General features: G+C 51.9%; 1 long non-coding RNA gene across 6 annotated transcripts in view; it reads left to right on the top strand.

The window, feature by feature from the left end:
* Nucleotides 1–18,135, top strand: part of LOC133277850 (uncharacterized) — a 210,146-nt gene that overhangs the window by 156,852 nt on the left and 35,159 nt on the right. The window contains exons 4-5 of one of the 6 annotated variants that reach the window (XR_009746365.1): nt 15,857–15,999; nt 16,800–17,659. The exons of 3 other annotated variants lie outside the window; for them this stretch is intronic. This is a non-coding gene — a long non-coding RNA (uncharacterized LOC133277850). Of the gene's footprint in view, nt 1–15,856; nt 16,773–16,799; nt 17,660–18,135 lie in introns of those variants that run through there. 2 more of the 6 variants (XR_009746366.1, XR_009746364.1) reach the window with 2 other exon arrangements.

The raw sequence follows: 18,135 nt of genomic DNA, 5'->3' as shown, positions 1-18,135 counted from the left end.
GGGGTGTTTGGTGGGACAGGAGACTTAGAAACCTTGGCATCCTCATCCTTGGCAGTGAGAGGACAGAAGCAATGGCAAAACCTGAGCTGGTTCTGGGGCACACAGTCTGAACACCAGGCAGGCAGAATAAGTCCCACAGAGCTTGGCAGCACCGAGCTGGTGAGGAGATCAGGCCCGGCCGTATCCCCTGGACCAGCTTTCAGCTCGAGCATCCTTCTTGTCACACAGCCAAAGCCACCGCACAGGCACACACACGGCTCATCTGCTTTTATGAGGTGGGAAAAGATCTGTGGTGGTGCATGTGTTCAGGTGACAGATGACTCCCTGTCCTGTGTAACTGATGGTGGGAATAACTTCGACTGCTTTCCTGACTCTGTTGGGATAGGGATTTGATGGTTGAGATGCAGTATAATGAAGGAAAGAAGGTGTCTTATGGTGGTGCTGTGAGCAGAGGTGCTGTGAGGGCTCTGGGAGAGGATGGGGGGAAGTGGCTCTGTTGCTGGGATGGAGGAGCAAGGCACAGGCTGCAGCAAGCTTGGAAAGCAGTGGTCAGTGGTGTTTGCTGGGGATAGGCTGCACTGCCAGGGCAGCAGCATCATTCGTGCTCGAAATAGTTCTGCCTTGGGGCCTGGAGAGAACACCTGAACTCCCACCATCCCATGGGAGCATCCAACTCAGATGCTGACCTAGGTGCCAGCTGGGGACCACCAAAGCTTGGGACATCCTCAGCAGCACGGTGGGCCTTGAAGGCCATCAAAACTTGGGAAGCCTTTGCCATGTCCAGTCTCCACCGTCCCAGCCATAGGGAGCGGGACCGGCGATGCTGGTGATGGAGGAGGCAGATGAGCTCTGGCACTGTCACTGCTCTGCTCCTCCGGCTGAGTCCCCAGCACTTCAGAAGCAAGTTGAAAAGAAGCAGGTTAGCACATCGTGAGGTGACAGAACTTGGAGAAGATTGGGCTGCTTTTCTCCTCTCGTTAACGTCCCCCGGGGCCCGTGGTCTCTTTAGTACTAACACAGTAACGAAGGCCACAGCCTATTAATTGCAGTGACAATGATAAAGGAAGAGTCAGAAGCAGCTATTTGTCTTTCATGTAACCTCGTGCATCATCACAAGATAAATGAAAACTCATTTTCTGCTTTGATTCAGTCTAATTTTTCAGGGCCCCCGAGGCAGGTTACAGGAACTGTGTCGCTTCATCCCCATAAAAGTGCTGGCCCCGAGGTTCAAGGGTCAGGGAAAGTGCAAGGCGGCTGTGAAAGCCTGTCTGTCCACAGCCTCCCAGGGGTGACGTAAAAGCAGGAAGGGGTCTGCTGCTCATCATCATTAAATCCCCATTGGAAGGCATTGGCCAGGGCCTGATAGATGGATCCACGTGGCAAAGCTGCTCCCTCTCCCCAGCACCCCTGGTCATCGTCCCGGGGGACCTCCGCTGGACCGGCCATTTGTGCCCCTTTGTGCATATGCACGGGGGTGGGTGATGTTTGGGGAAGAGGTTTCAGGGACAGCACCTCATCCCAATCCTCTGCCCAAAGTTACTGTTTCCGAGCACATGCCGGGGTTGGGATGGAGCGTGGGATGATGTGGGTTTGCCTACTTTGAGGTCATCGATACTTGGAGAGTAAAATGCACTCGGGGTTGTTCATCAGTGCTGTGACCTGCTTAGTGAAGAGTGATCCTTTTAGAAGTGTTGGGATCAACTTCACTGTCGGTATAAAGGGAGGAAAATGCCCCAAAGTTCTCTCAGCTGCTGTACCCATAGAATCACAGGATGGTTTGGGTTGTAAAGGACCTTAAGATCATCCAGTTCCGCCTCCCATCTCTCACCCAACAGCCTTGTTATGCTTTCCTTCCATCTGATGTCCCACATTCTCCTTGGCCCTCTCCTGCCGCAGCCTGGAAGCATCTCGTTGGGCTCCAAGGGGCTGCTCCAGGCAGGGAGCACAGTGTGCAGTACCTGGGGTTTGCTGGATCAGCCCCTCACTTTGTAGGAAGGCTGGTGGAGGCTGGGGAGGGCGTCCGAAGAGCTGTGCAGGAAGGTTTGCCAGAGCTACAGCCCAAAATAGCTCACTGAGTCAGAGGAATTTTGGGGAAAAAAAAAGGAAAAACCATATAATTCCATGTTTGTTAGGAATTAGCCCATTCCAGTCACGAGGAATCAAACCTCACACACACAGACTGGACACGCCTCTTCTGAAAATCTTAGGGTTAACAATGTACAGGACATTAACTTGATTAATCATAAGATGATCTTTGTCTGCTGCACTGATGCCTTCACCCATCCCCAAAGCAGCTTAAACCCGCATCTCGCTATGTAACACACGTTTCCCTCCTGGTCCAAGCAGAGCTGAAAATAGACGCAGCGATGTTCTGACCATCCTGGTCCTGCCGCCCTCCTGGCTCGGGGCTTGCAATGGCACAGACAGGAGCTCCCATATGTCCAGGTTTCCCAGCCTGGAAGTTTTGCCCAGCCAGGATTCATGGACTTTGGCCCCGTGCCTGGATTTCCGGACATCCGTCAGCCCACTCATAGCGGTAGCTCCAACCGAGCTGTCGGATGTCTGGAAGTCACAGGTAAATGCCCAGTGTGCTGCACGGCTCCATAAAGGGGCTGATGTCCCACTGCCTTTGGAGAAGGGTCCAAAGAGACTCCGTCAGAGGTAGCAAAACACTCACCTTGCTGAGGGGGAGAACAGGATCATAACTGTCCAGGGCTACAGCCACCCATCACCCTGCCAAATGTGATGGCAAAGCCCCACCTAGAAGCACTGTGGGTTGGGGTGATGCCCAGTGGGTGGAATGGCCAATAGAGCAGTGCTGGGCTGCTTCTCCAGGCCCTTGGAGCTTGGCAAAGCTCTGCCATATGTAATACTGGAATTTAATGTATAATATTCTTTGCTTCCTAAATGCTGGATAAGAAAATCTCACCAGGGCATTTCCCCAGCGCTGATTTACTGGCGTCTGCTCCAGCTGAGGCCAGTGAGAAGCCTAATCTGGGGAGATCTGAATGTTATTGGAATTCAGGATTTTCTGCTTTGTTATTATTTTGACTATATATTTTTAAGGCAAAACAGAACTTTGGAAAACGTTAAACTCAGCTGGGAATGTTTCATAGCATGGGGACAGCAGCCGGGCAGGCATCATGGAGGATACCTTCTCCCCTGATGTGGGCAGCATCCCTGCCCTGTGGGCTGCTCAGGGACAGAGGGACTTGTTACAGGCTCTTGGAGCAGTGGCAAATGGGAGATGCATGGCTTCATCTCTGGCCTCTGAGGAGGTAAGACCATGTGTGACACTGGGGACTGCAGGGCAGGAGTTGGCCTGGGTGCAGAGCAAGGAAATGGAAGCAGGAGCATGGCACCAGGAATGGTTTTTACCATCCTGGGGGCAAGCTCTGACTGTGCTGTTTAATGGTTGCCTCCTGTAGGAGAGATGCTTTAACCATTTCAGCTCATAGCTCAGGTGAGCTGCTGGGTGGCATGAGTAGTAGTGGGCGACCATCGGGGCACTTGATCCTGAAATGGAAGCTTACTCATAGGAATCCCTGCCTTGGTCCCAGATGAAAGTGCATCCCTGTGGAAAGCAGAGGAGTTTTGTCTGGGGCCGGGATGTCTCTCATCCATCTCCTGGGCAGGAAAGCATCCCGGGGTCTGATTAGGAGGAGGAGCAGGCTCAGGAGCAGTCACACCTTTACACCCAAAGCAGGAGGTTGGGTTGAAACCCATGTGCTGGTGGGACCCAATTGTGTGTGAGGTTTGTTGCTATCAAAACCCACAAATGGTCTGAAGAAGAAAGCCTGATTTCCCACACCAGCGTTTCCTGGGTGGATTGTGCCTCATTTGGAGCAGTTTTGGCTTTGCTTCTCACCCTTTTGAAGTTAGTTATTATCAAGGTGCCGCGGTGCCTTAATTATTCTCCTCAGAAGCATGGAGGGAGAGCAGCATTTTGCACCTGAAAATAAATCAAGTGCTGTTATTATGCAGGTTTCCTCTTTTCTAATTCTTATTTAAAGAACAAGGGAGGGAGAAGAAGTGGGGCAGCAAAAAGGGCCTTAAAGAGCAAAGTGAGAAATAAAGACCAAGTAAACACACTAATTCTTCAGCACCAGCATAGGAAATGTGTATTTCTCTTCCGTTTGCTCCTGTTCAGGAGGGAGGTGGAAGGCTTTGCTAACACATTCAAATGAATTTGATATTCAATCAATGAAGATTAACTTGCCCAAGGTAAGATGGTTTTTACATTCATAAGGAAGTCAAATACGATTATGCATATGAGGAAATTATACAGAGATGAGTAGAGTATAATGTATGATAATTATTTGAAAGGATATACTTACACACTGATTAGCATATCTTGAAGACCAGACAGAGATGGAAGAATAGAAGGTAAAGATATTCCTCAAGATGAACAAACTGTAGAAAACTCGCTCCCCCAAAATCAGAGAAGTTACTTAGAAATAGCATTTTCTTAAGGAAGGCAACCTGAAAAAAAAACTCTTCACAAGCTCACCTCTTGATTAGAAATTAAAAAATAGAAAGAAAATTCAAATGGAGTGTGTGAAACTTTGCTAGGAATATCCTTCTGCAGAGGAAGGGCGGCCACAAAGAGATGAAAGGGGAAGGCCAGCGGGATGTGCTGCCTCTCCCACCAGCATTAAAGAGCATTCGGTTTCCCCCCAAGCACTGTGTGCCTGGAAGCAGGTCCAGCCTAGGGAGCACCATGAGATGAACCAGCTCCACTGCCGCTCCATTGACTTCAGTGGTGCTACACTGGTTGAGAGCAGGCAGACCTGGCCCCACACATGGTTTTGCTATGGTGGGGTCTGGCTTTTTCCTTTCTGGCAGTTGTGATGGGAAAGAAGCATTTCCATAGCCCATTTATCTGTTTTATTCTCTGTCATCCAAATATGCCAGCGGGACCCTTGGTGCGTGTATGTGTGGAGAGAGCAGCTGAGATGGGGTTTGTGTTAAATACAGGAGGAATATTGTATCTGCTTAAGCCAGGGCAAAACAATGAGCACAGCTCAGTTAATGAGATAGATGAGCTCCTGCTGCGCAGGAAGCGATTAGGATGCGCCGGCCCCACTTTGTGGCATTGAGGATCTTACAGCAAGAGGGATTCTCCAGGCAGGAGGCAATGGGATCTTTGAACATTTCCACTTCTATAGAGCAAATCAGGAAAATATGGCCTGGAGTAAGCGTATTCCCATGTCATGGTTTGTTGCTTTTGGTGTTGAGTGATGTGCAGCACCAGTAAGTTGAAGTCTGGTTGGGGAAAAGCAGTGCTTACTCTGGAAGAGGATGGTCCTCACCTTGCGGAACAGCAACAGGAGAGACGGTTGGAGATGCGCTGATGGTGTTTGGGATCAGGGGCTGGTGGAGGTTTAGTTTTAGAATGCAGCCAGCAGTTTGGGACTTCTGAGGGGCTACGGGGGCTGGGTAAAGTACCGGGCAGCCACAGTCTGCTGCAGCACCAATGGTGGGTGCAGGGGTACTGAGCAGTCCCACAGAGATGGAGGGACCAGGTTCCCTCCTGGTCAGGGTGTTGCTTCAGGGAAGCTGGGCTAGCTCCACCAGCTGATAATTTAGTTTTGTTATTCAAAAAATACAGAGAATGGGACCTTTCTTCCCATTTTGAGGAAAAAGAGCAGTTTGTCCTGATGGATCCATTCCCCTCCTATAAAACTCAGCAGCCTGTTAGGTCTGTTGTCAATAGAAATACCCTTTTTATCAGCCGCAAGGACACATTTGTACTGCTTGTTTTCCCATGCCCCATGTCTGTCCCTAAACCTCTTTGCCATCTGAACATGCAGAACAGCCAGTTCTCCCTGACACAGGGGACACATCAGCCACACAACTGCTGGGGTCCTCCTCCTCACCCGTTCAGACAGCCCTATGGGTCCCTCTGATGGTGATATGGATGGGTCTGTGCTGCAGCAGGAGCGCCAGGTCCTGAGCATCCCTTGGCCATGGCTGTGTTCCCACTGCCATACCCATCGTGTGGCGATGCTTAGAGCTCGAGCCTCACTGGCTGCCACTCTCCAGCACCAAACTTCCTTTGGGAGCTAAAAAAAGGTCCTTATTGGCACCGTTTAAACCATGTGATGGGTTTGAGCTCAGTGTGGACCGTGGCGCTTGGAGAAGAAAGGCAGCACATGGGGATGGCCAACATGAAGTCAGCTGGCTCCCATCCCAGCCCGGCATCTGTACCGGCGGCACAAGGACCACAAAGGCAGGGGAGGGATTGCAGCCAAGGGAGGGGGCAGGGAGGGAAAGGTGATTTTATACAAGTTGAATACATTTGTCTGGCAGAGATTTCCTGGATTCTGCTTCGGCTTTTAAGAGCAGCACTGTAAATTCATCAACACCACATGATTTTGTCAATTCTGACAGCTAACTTCAATGTTACGACAAATCTGGCCCCAGAGGATATTAAGCAAAGACGCATGAGCCTATAATTTTCTGCTTCCACGTGTGAGATGCTATAATGATCAAAAGAAAATGACTTTCTAACTACCACATCTCTTTGTGCTGTTTTCTCCATGCCTGCTGCACTAATTGAATCACCCCAGAGCCACTGTATCAATTCTAACTTCTGTATTAGGATTTAATCAGGCATGTGGACAGACCAGCTTGGAGAGGTGAGGGGCCTTTGTGAGGTGCCCATCTGCCTCCGACATTAAAGCCGCCTCCATTCAATGCGGGCTGAGCAACTTCAGGGAAATCAGGCTGTGGACATCCAGGGAAGCATTCGGAGATTAGCTGGGAAGCGTGGCTGGGAAGCTCACCTCCGGAGCCAGCGGGCAGCTGGGGAGGGCTCCGTGGGCACACATGTTTAGCGCAGTACCCAATCGCCAACTTGCTTGGCAAGTGGAGAGTTGGTCCCAAAGGTCTGCAGGGAGTTATCCAGGTGGGATGCGCCGTGCTCCGCATCCCTTCCCGCACCGCCGGCCGGGTCTGAGGGTGCTGTCATTAAATCAGAGTGAGGGGTGGCTGGAAAGTGCTGCTGGGGAAGGGCAGAGAGAGCTGCAGCAAGAGCTCCAAAGGGGTGGAGTGTGATGGGATCCCAGACAATGTCCCCAGAGCTGCTGACAGACGGTGTCTCTAAAGGTTTGTTCCCCCAACTGCCGCGGCAGCTGCGGGGATGCTGCGGGGATGCTGCAGGGATGCTGCAGGGATGCTGCAGGGATGCTGTGCGCCATGCTGGGCCCTCTGCCTGCCCACTCCTGCCCCATCAAGAGCAGGGGGTTCCAAACCTTCACTACCTGGGCTGTGATGGCCACAGCACAGTGTAGTGCGTGCAAGATCCATGGGCCTCCCCATAGGGTGGATATGAGGCCAAAGTGGATGTGCTGCTGAGACCCCATATCCTGCACCTCCCCACTCCTTCTCATCCCCCTGCACTCACCCAGCTGACTCATCTGGCTTCAAAAGGGATTAAGTACCTGCTACAAGTGAAGCATCCTCCCCCATAAGGATGCTTTCAGTAATCGTAGCCATAATCAGTGCAAGCCCAGCTTCATCGGAGCCAGCTGTGGGGTAACAATCATGTCCATGAAGTTCCCTGTCAATGTTCTGGCTCTGACCCTTTCCATGCATTCTGTTATACAGAGCAGGAGAGTTTATGAAGTTGCTGCTGTTAAAGCAGAGTAAGATCAGGGGGAATGAGGATGAGGATGGGAAGGGGTCGCCTGGCACTGTGGAAGTGGCATAAGACACCTGGCAAATCACATCCCTTCACGTGGAGACCTGGCTTTTCCCATCCCTGGCATCTCAGATGGAGATAAGTGGGAGCCTGAAGTTCAGGGGTCTGCCAGGGATGTGGCTGGAGCTCCCCCCTCCCCCTGCCCCACACTGACACTGAGGGCTTCAAACCCCCCATGAAGGGCAGCCGCCTCTCACAAACGGGGTCTTAACTACCTGATTAAATCTCCCCTGCTGAAGCGGTGCAGGCACTAATTTGAGGTTGGTTCCCAAATTGGGGATTGTGTTGTTCCCTTATTTCAAATGCAGCAGTGAATAGAGGCAGGGAGGGTGGAGGGTGATTATATCTGCCCGCTCAGGATGGAGGAGAAAAGAGCGGAGAGTCCCAAACCCCAGAAACATCAAAGCCAGAACAAAAACCCTCTTTCTTTGAGAGCTGAAAACCTTCTGCTCCTGAAAGGGGCTTTAAGTGGTGGCTCTTCATAGTTCTTTCATGCCAACAGCTTTTCTGCTTGTAAAAGGGCAGCTTTGAGGACAGGAACAAGCCCTGGCTAAAGGGTGGGCTGGAAGGAGAAGGAGAGCTGGCTTTGGAGACGGGAGAGGGCTTTGGGAATCATGGAGTGTCGGAGGCAGCAGGGACGGTCCACAGCCGCTCTCACAGGCTGTAGTTTGGATTTAACTAGCATGAAATTGAGCCCAAACGTGTGTCCCTCAGAAACATGAGTGCTTTATTCACAGGGACGTCGGAGAAATTCGGAGGAGGGGAGCGGGATAAAGAAAGAGCATCCACGCTCCGCTGGCTCCGCGTGCAGATGGAGCGGCAGAGGGGATGCCGTGCCCCAGCCCTCCTCATCCTCCCGGCCCCGCCGCAGACCCACGGGAGGGGGGCAGAAAGGCCATAAAGGGAGGGTGAGAGAGAGCCATCACTTGCCGGTCCCCTGAATGACAGGCTCTTGAGTGAGGCACCATATGCCGGCTCCTGCCTCCCGATCCGGAGGGTTTTCAGCGGGCGCTGGCTGCACAAATTGGCACAATTCAGCTCTCGAGCTCCTCAGCTGGTCTCCACACCCCACTTGACATGGGAGCGACCTCTCTTTTGTGGGTCCCGGGGAGAGGGGAGGGGGGGACCCCAGGGTGGTGGCGCATGAATCGGAGGCTGTTCCCCCTCGGAGGAAGGAGGGGAGAGGGAGCAAAGGTGCCCAATTAAATGCACATTTATAGGCGATGCCGAGTAAACAGTTGATTGAATACACAGCACTTGGTGGAGGCAAAGCAGTGCACAGGCACCAGCACCACCAGCTTCAGGCTGCGGCACCAGGGCACATGGAAATGCCAAGGAAAACCTTGATGCTCTTTCCATTTCTTTCTTTATTCACCCCATTCTGAGGGGATGGCGGGGCCGGGCAGGGGCCAAGGCTGTTTGCTGTCATCTATGGGCTTCTTTTCACAGTCAATGCAAATGCCCTGCAGAAAGCAAGATCCTGTCAGCAAAGAAGCAGTGTATTGCCATAGAAGAACTTTTAGTGGAGACATTTTGACTCCTCTTTCTGGTCCAACTTTCTTTCATACAGTAATTCCCTCCTTGCATACTTAGTTGTATGGACATACCGATGCCTTTAAAGCTTCCCTGGAGGCTTTATGTTGTTTGTAGCTGTTGTAATACGTACCCATGTTGTTTAAAGCCTCCCCAGACAGTATAAATGCAAGGGGATGGTTGGTTTGTTGGTTTGATTGCTAAGAGCAAAGCATTTTGAGCCCTTCTCTGTGCTCCTCAGGCTGGGTGATGCGATCTGTGGATGTCCAGGTGATGCTGCAGCGCTGGCAGGGAAGGATTTTCCCTTCCAGCTGCTCCTGCCATCTGGGGAAATCAAAAGGAGGGGGGGATTGGATCAGCTGGCGGAATTAAAAACTGGGAAACTTGTTTCAGCTGAGTTGTCTGATGGATTCAGCCAGAGGTAGATCAGTGGCTGGTTTTCCTTTGGAAAGGAAACACTTTTTAATCTGTGATACAATGGGAATGCCCTGCGGGGGCTGATAGGTCTTGTCATTTAATTATCCTTTAGGCTCCTGTGTGTTGGTTAAAAACTCTCTTCATTTGGTGCTTCGCCGTATTGTCCTTGCCTATCCAGTGTGGCAGGGTGGTAAGGAGATAGAAATGTTGAGGGGAGGAAGGATGCTCCGCGGTGGGGAGGTGGAAGGGGCTGCTCCAGGCCTTGGCTTCTCTATCTATGCCATGGGAGAGCAGGAGGGTCGCCTCCTACAGTAGAAGGGTCTCAGGGAGGAGAAGTGCTGCATCCCTGCATCCCTGCTGACCTCCAGATCAAGAGCTTTTGATGCGTGGTTCCTTGCCTCCCCTTTAGAAATAACTTCCTTAGCAATAACTCCCCTTTGCAATGCCCTCTGTGGAGCATGAACTGGCACCAGGCTCTCCACGGAGAGCACGGATACCCAAGCTTTCATCTTTACATAGAAAGACCCAAAATCTCTGACTGTTCTTCAGCTTTCTCAACATTAGGAAGTTGCAAGTACCCCTGAAGGGCAGTTTGGTGAAAGCAAGTATTCAGCACCAGGAGAAATCAATTTTTATGAACTAGTTTAAAGGAAAGGGGGTTAATCTTGTTATTTAAATACCTCCTGTAGCACACTGAAGTTCTCCATTGTGGGCAGCGCTGTGTTTTCCTCTTTCCCAGAGACAGGTTTGATTTTAAACGTGTAATTTGCTCAGCAATAAGGGCTCTCCCCTGCTCTGCATACAGGCATGGCACTGCTGTTAATGTCACCGGGAAGCCTGTGGGTCCCAGGATGCGCCCTAATCTCTGGTAGGGCTGGGAGATGGAAATGGGAAGGCTGATGGAGAGAGCCTTGAAAAATGAGTGTCTGTGCTCGTGCCCTCAGGACCCCATCCAGAGCCGTTCACAACCCTTGGCACTCCCTTTGCTCTCTTCAGTTAATGCCTGGGGAGGTTTATGGGAGCCTGGTCAGCAGCAAGACTCTGTGCAGCCCATTCACAATCTCTGTGCTTTGGCCACACATCCAGCAGCCTTGAGTTATCTCACCCACCAAACTTCAACCCTGTCTGCTCAGCATCAGGAGCTGAACTAACAAGTGATGGCTACAGCAGGAGGATGGCTTGCAGTGCAATAGTGATGCTTTATTTAAGCCCCTGTTCTTAAACATCCCATGCAGAAATGGGCATCTCTTCTGCTGCTTGGGGTAGGGAAGGCAGCAGCAGGTTAATGGTGGTGGAGATGTCAGTGCTGCCATAGGCAGAATGATGCACTGAGGTGCAGAGACATGCTGGGATGGGATGGGATGGGAGATCCAGGGCAAGGAAGAGCCAACACATCCAAAGCTCCCAAAGGGAATAGGGCAGGGAAAGCTAGAAGAGAGCGGTTGCAAGCATCAGGTTTAGCCCCCAGCAAAGTGCTTGTGTGGAAAAGAGGGATGCTCATCTTGGAGCATCACCCGCTCCATGGGATGGGCAGGTTTATACGCTCTGGTCCAGCCAGGCTCTGAAGCTGCATCTTCTCTGTCACCAGGGGAAGGGATAGGAGTGAGTCCATTGCTCCTGCATGGAGCCACCCGGCTGCAGGGAGGTGCAGGCCTCGTCCCCGCTACCTTTACAGCTAAATCAGCACTTGGTGTTTTGATCAGACAAAGGCTGTTGCTGGATACGTGGCATCTGTTAGCAGCCTACTGCTGTCATTAGCTGCAACCAGGCATCTGCTGCTCCAACCCAGCACGGAACAGATGCCAGTTTGGGAGCGGTGGGGGCAGGGAACCCCCCGAAGCTCTAATATTTCACTTCCCCACCGACGGCCCTTCACGGTTGGCAGCGGGGCCGGTTGCACCTCGGCAACTGCGGTTTTCAGATGGATCTCACAAACACCTCCCCGTGTCCCTGCCCCGAGCGCTGCCTCTCCGCTCCCCCCCGGCTCCGGCTGCAGAGCAAGCCCATTCTCTGCTCGTGTGCTCCCTCCATGCAGATCCCTGCGGTGGTTTGGGCATGTGGTGCTCAGCGTTGGTGCTGGCAGGGTCAGCGCTAATCCACAGCCGTGCAGCCAGCATCACCCTGTGCCTGGGTAAAGGCAAGGCTCCGGTGGGTGAGAGCTGCTTCAGGGGCTCATAGTGAGACATAAATCCCAATAATATCAATAATAATGCTGCATAAGGAAGGATACAGGAGCTTTGGATCTGCCCAACCTTCACTGTCAGGTTTCCCAAGCATGTTGTGGGATGGATGAGGAGAAAAGAGGAAAAGCGCTTGTCCTATGGGTTTTTTTTTTCCCCCTAATACCATACTGATGGAAAGATGAGGGCCCAGTGCTGATGGGTAATGAGACAATATCAATGGGCTGCGTTGTTAGCACCGTACCAAATAGGCTTTTAATTTTCTGGGGAGGTGTGGTGCGTCTCTGCAGAGCCAGCATCAATCATCGTCACAGGCGCCAGGTCCCGGCGCTCCCGGGGGCTTTCCATGGAAAAGGATTCCCTCTCCCTCTTGACTAGGGGCTGTTCTACCTCCGTGGCAATGCCTGTCGCAGACTAATTGCTGATTTGTTCTTCTTATGATGATGGAGCTCGTGTCACCACGAAACAGAACATTAGGATAAAGTCCTTAAAGTGGCTGTGCAGCTGGAAAACTCATTTCCAGTCCCTTCTGGATATAAAAACATAGTGGAATTGGGAGAAAGGATATTATTTGTGTCCATAAACGGCTGGAAATGAATATGGGTTTGGTCAGAAGCTGCTCAAACCCACTTAGCATGGTGTTTCCTTGGATATCTCTCCTTTTCTCCCAAATCTCTGTAACCAACTTTTCTTTTGGTTCCCTCTGGTTTTCTTTGGGAACTGGTGGTGCTCCGGATATTTATTCTTATGCCTTGGCCTCTGGAGCCAAGACCCATTTCCCAAAGTAATTTGGTACAGAAGAGCCAGTCCCATAGAAAAGGAGGGGATTTGGGCTCTGTGGCCACGCAGGGAGGGAGTTTGGGAAGTAGCGTGGGCACACTGGTTGTAGCATCACGCGTTTGTTCATGCCCTCTACGAGCCTGGGAACTCCCAGGTTATACTGATGTCACCCCAGCTGCTGCTGAGGACCATTTGGGGGTGATTCCCAAGCATGAGATTGCTCAGGAGGGTTAAATCCCTTTCCCTCTGCATCCCCATCACCCTCTCTGCTCTTTGCAGGCACAGGGGACGGAGCGATGCGAAGGGAGAATACGGGAAAACTGTTTGTGTGAGAGGCTGTTTGGGGCAAAAAGAGAGTATTGTTCAGAAAAGAAGGTGGCAAAGCAGTGGCTGCGGCCCCTTCCCCAGATGCAATCCCACTCCTGTAATTTCTGGGGGAATTGGTTCATCTTGGGTGCAGATATATTTGTGTCAAGGTGCAGCTGCACAGATAGCCTGACTCTATGCATAGTAAGAGGCTTTCAGAGAAGGAGGTTATGCCCAGAGCAAGGCCTTATCAGAGCAAGCTGCCTGCCATTTATCTGGTTCCCTATCAAATATGAAAACAGGCCTCAATCTGCTGCTTCTATTTTCCTTGGGAAGGCTATGGGTGGAATGATAATTTAGTGCAGGGTTTTTGTTTCCGACACTAACCTTCTGCCAAACTCTGCTCTTCCCAACTTCACTCGGGCACCCACCGGCATGCACCCAGCACCTTTGTGGGTGAAATCAGCCAAGCCCAAACCTTCAGGGAAGGAGGTCTCTGTACTCAGAAGGGAGCTTTCACATGTGTTACGTGCAGGGCTTGTGGAATATCTGTCGTGTGCCCATTTAATAGCATTGTAATTATTCATTATTTGTATTACAGTAGCCCCTAGAGGCCTCACCAGGTCTAGGGCTGGGTCCCCATGCAATGCCATGGGGAGGGATGCAGCGGGATGGCAATATCCCAGGGATGCAGGGGGATGTGTGCTGACCCCCAGCCTGCATCCAGCCCTTTGCAAAGAGGATGCTCGCTTTGGTCCAAAGCTGAGTATATCCTTAGAGCCACCCTAAAGCATGTGGTGTCCCCTCTGGGTGCTGGAGCAGAGGGATGGGGCTCTGTGGGATGTGACACAGGATTTGTGGGGCAGAGCCTGGGGCAGATCCCTTGGAGCCATGGCACGAAACCCCAGCCCTGTGCTCTTCTCCTCCCTCCCGCCGCCATCCATCCTGCAGGGCCTCCCTGCTGCAATGATAAAGCCTGAAAAGCCATTGCTTACATTTTTAATTCCATATCTGTGTCTAACTGCTGATGCTAAACTCCGATCCCACAGCTTCTGAGGGCAATGCGATCCACATGTTAATATTTTAAGCCAGCCACTAATATTTTTATGTGGGAAATTGAGATTTTCTACGGTTGCTGGATGAGCAGGGCCATTTCTCCATGCTGCAGGATGGATCTGGAGCGAGGGAAAACATTATTTAACATATTTGTGTCTCTTGGAGCTGCTGTCCATGCTGGGGGGTGGGGGGGTGGGGGGTGGTGACTGCTCTCTGTCTTGTCTCTGCAATGGCTCCATCCTGACAAGGAGCCTGTGCCATTGGATGTGGGCAGATACCCAAAGCAGCCAAGCCATGGGGAATATGTAAGTGTCCCCCCTCTTGGCACTGCTGCAAGGTGGATGGTGCCTACATGGCTCCAAAAACCTCTTTGCCATGGTTTATCAGTTGTCCTGCTGCCCTGGTGGCACCGGGACAGGATCAAAGTGGCTTTTCAATTTCTTCTTGCCCAAAGTGGCTGTTCCTCCTCAAATCCTCCTTCCTCATGCTTTGTATTCTTAAATACCCAAGAGCAGAAAGCTATTTATAAAACTCAGGCACCTCTTGACAAGTGGCAAACCCCATCTAGTTAGGAAGTGGAGGGAGGTGGGCAGTGTCCTAGCCACCCGAGCCCATGGCTGAAGTAGCAGCCAGTCTATCTGGTGCAAGGAGCTGATGTGCGAGGCAGTGTCTCTCCCTGATGGCTGCCTATAAATCACCTTTATGTGCTGCAGTCATGGTCCAGGCAGCGCTGGCTGGACACAGGGTTTGGCAGCACCGGGGCCAGGGTCACGGCGGCTGTAAATTGTCACCCAAGCACAGGGAAGCCAAAGCTGCTCAGGAGCCAGCACAGGGATGCAGAACCAGGACACGGAGCGGGACAGAGGTGCGTGCGCTCACAAACGCACACTTACCCCCTCGCCACAGCCCTAAACCGCCGCTGACAAACAGGCAGATGTGGCAGAGCTTAAATGAAGTGTAGACAAGTGTCCGTGTCCCCAGCCTAATCACTCCATCTCCACACTGCTGACACGCTGTGTTATCAGGCTCTATGGAAGCGCATGCCCGGGCTGGGCTCCGGAGCTTGGCGTCTTTGTCAGCTCAGCACTTAACCCAGAACCTCGCCTGGGTTTCCTGTCCACGCTCTGTCCATCAGGAGCCAGGGATGGAGCAGTGATGCTGACCTGGCAGTGGCTGGATGTGGATCTGGGGGGTCTGTGAGTGGCCAAAGCTGGGGATGTCCTCCCCAGTCCACTATGCCATCCCACCATAGGGTATCATGTGTGCCCCTCAGCCCCAGCATCCACCCCACGGCAGCAGTAAGGATGCTGTGTCCAGAGCTGCTTTTGCCAACAGCTACAAACCTGGCGGGAAATGGATGTAAAAATAGGGGAAGCTCCAAAGAGCTTTACCCAAAATACACTGAGAGATTGTTCTCTCAATCACAGCAGGAATTTACAGTGTGAGGCAGGAGACTGAGTTTACTCCTTTGGGCATCTCCTTCCTACCATCCACCTCCATTAACCTGTTCCTTGGACACGAGGTAGCATGAGAAAATATTACAACACAAACTTACGGGAATACTCTCCACTGCATCAAACGGCCTCTTTCTGTTGCTAAGAATTGAAAGCTTTCTTGGGATTTAAGCAGATTCCAGATGAAGGTGGATAAATATTGAGACAGATGCACCTCAGCATCTTTCCAGTAGTTAAACGTGCCTTTTGTATGGATGGACTTTAACGAGTGCTCCGAGATTTTGACCCGCTGGTATAGATTACTGTGAGAGAACCTGCCAGGCCCACATCATTGTTTGAGACAAGTCCATGATGCAAATTGGCAGACAAAGCAGTGAGCAGTCAATACAGATTAGAATTAAGTCTCTCCTCTTGTCCACAACCAGGGGCCCTGCATTGATCGCATTGCGAACGCCAGGAACCTGGGCTGTGCCCAGAGTGGCGGGAGCAGCAGGAGCTGTGCCCAGCTGGGGAGGTGCCATTGCTTGATCCCTCTCCTGGTTCCTGGCCTCAGCATCTGCAGAAACAGGTCCCCAGCCAAGCAGGCAGTGCTGATGCTGCTTTATATAAAGAGGCACCTTAAGAAATGTGGGAAAAGGGAGGATAGAGGGGGTCAAAGCTGTGGTTTAACACAGGGTGAAGGCTGAATGCGCATCTAAGCATGTCCTGCACTGGGGCCTCCTCCAGCTACACGGGAGCTGGCAGAAACATCCACCAACAGGCCAGCTTGGATGGGGCTTGGAGCAGCCTGCTCTAGTGGAGGGTGTCCCTGCCCGTGGCAGGGGTGGAACTGGATGAGGTTAGAAGACTTGCACAAATGCCTACAAGGGGAGGGAGCTACTCAGGAGCCAGGTCAGGTCCTGCTTAAAAGGAACCTTAAGCTCCAGTGCTGGGCTCTCTGAAATATCTGGTCTTAAACCAGCAGGGTTTGGGGCAGCAGCACAGCTGGGTTTAAGTTACAGACCTAAGGAGCCATCCATGCCCTTCACCGCTCAGCACCAGCCTTGGCACTAACCTGAGACTTTATTTTCTCAGCCCAGATGCGTGGCTGTGGCACCAGCCCCAGGAACTCCTCCCTTGTGAGGAGCTTTGCATATGCAAAGGGTCTGAATCGACCCTGAGCAGGGTTAGAACATGAGAGCAACCTGCTCTGGTGGAAGGTGCCCCTGCCTGAGGCACGGGGTTGGAAATGGGTGAGCTTTAAGGTCCCCTCAACCCAAACCAGGCTGGGATTCTGTGATCACCGGAAGGTTTGGGGGTGAAAATGTTAAATACTAAGTTACGCTTTCTTTCCAATGTAATAAAACCAATCTGCGTTGTGTCTTTTAGAGGGTTTTTCCCCTGTCGGATATTCCCATTGCACAGTGTTGGGAATCTCTTGGTTTTACTGGTGTTCTGCTGCTGTGCAGCCCTCCCTGCCTCTTGGCATGCCAGGTTTTCCCCACGCACTCCCTCTGGGAGCAAGCTACCTGGCCAGGGCGAGACAAAGGTGAAACAAGATCACAAACAGGCAATATTGTGCATGTAGAGCTAAACCTTCTGCTGCCACCGAGGAGCCCTCGGCAGCACGGTGCCCTTTGTTCATGCTCCCGGCCCCGCAGAGCCTGCCTGCCTCCCCTCTCCTAGGCAAGCCTTTGCATTTTTATGCCGGTGCCTTTCTTTGCATTGACCAGAGTTTATCACATATCTCTGGTTGGGATCCTGCCTGGCTTAGCATAAGACAAAAATGGGGAGGAAGAGGAGAGAAAAAAAAAAGAGAGAAAGAAATCAGCTGAATAATAGGAGGGATTTGTAGCAGCTGAGGATTTGCATTCAAATGTGCGCCAGCCTCCTCTGAGCTTGAGTTTTATCATGTCTTTACAGCCAACAGCTTGTTTATGAATAAAAAATGTGGCATGAAACCAGAGGAGTGAGTTGTCTTTGTTTTGTCAAGTGTGCGGAGACAAAATGCTCGCTGCTCACAAGTCTTCACTTCATACAAGTCTGCCGGGACGGGGGCAGCTGGCCGCGGGCTGCTACCTGCGCGTTGCCATGGCCGGGGGCACCTCCTGTACCCCTCCATATGCATGAGTAGGGACCCCGCCGGGCGCCTATGCAAAGCAGCCCCTGCTTTGACAGGCAGGCACTTTATTAACTCATTAAGCTCATCTTGTTCCTTTAAACGCGGTATAATTACAAATAAAGCTGTCACACTTTGTTTGCAGTTATAGCATTTAGCTAAGTGCCGCTACGACCTGGGATTCAAGGAGGAAAGGGAGGTTAGGAGCCGGAGCCGCCACGGGGGAAGAGAAGTTTGAGGCTGTCCTCAATGGGGAATGGGTCTGGATGGCAAATCAAAGGGTGAATCTGCAATAAGCCCAACACCTCCAGTGTGTTGGCCCAAGGAGTGTGCCTTCTCCCTTCACCACCACAGCTGGAAAGGCAGGGAAGGATGGGGAGAGCTCCCAGATCAGAGCAGTGCAATATGCCCATGGGTTTGGTTGGTTGCAGTTAGAAAAGCACTGGTGCCATGGCCAGGGAAAATGGGAATGTTGTTTGTGTCTTCTCCCAGGGTTTTGTGGCCCTGCTGAGCGGGAGGCAAAAGGAAGGGCTGGAAGCGGAGCGGGCGAGCGTGCCCCCACCTCTGCCGCCAGCCGGAATACAGAGCAGGGCTGGGAGCATCATT

The sequence above is a fragment of the Pezoporus flaviventris genome, unplaced genomic scaffold (assembly GCF_033815535.1).
Source record: "Pezoporus flaviventris isolate CSIRO_AGI_PZ_B2104156 unplaced genomic scaffold, CSIRO_AGI_Pfla_v1 ptg000063l, whole genome shotgun sequence".
NCBI classification, from domain to species: domain Eukaryota; kingdom Metazoa; phylum Chordata; class Aves; order Psittaciformes; family Psittacidae; genus Pezoporus; species Pezoporus flaviventris.
The sequence above is the reverse complement of the archived record's forward strand: the minus strand, read 5'-3'. Positions and strand labels throughout refer to the sequence as shown.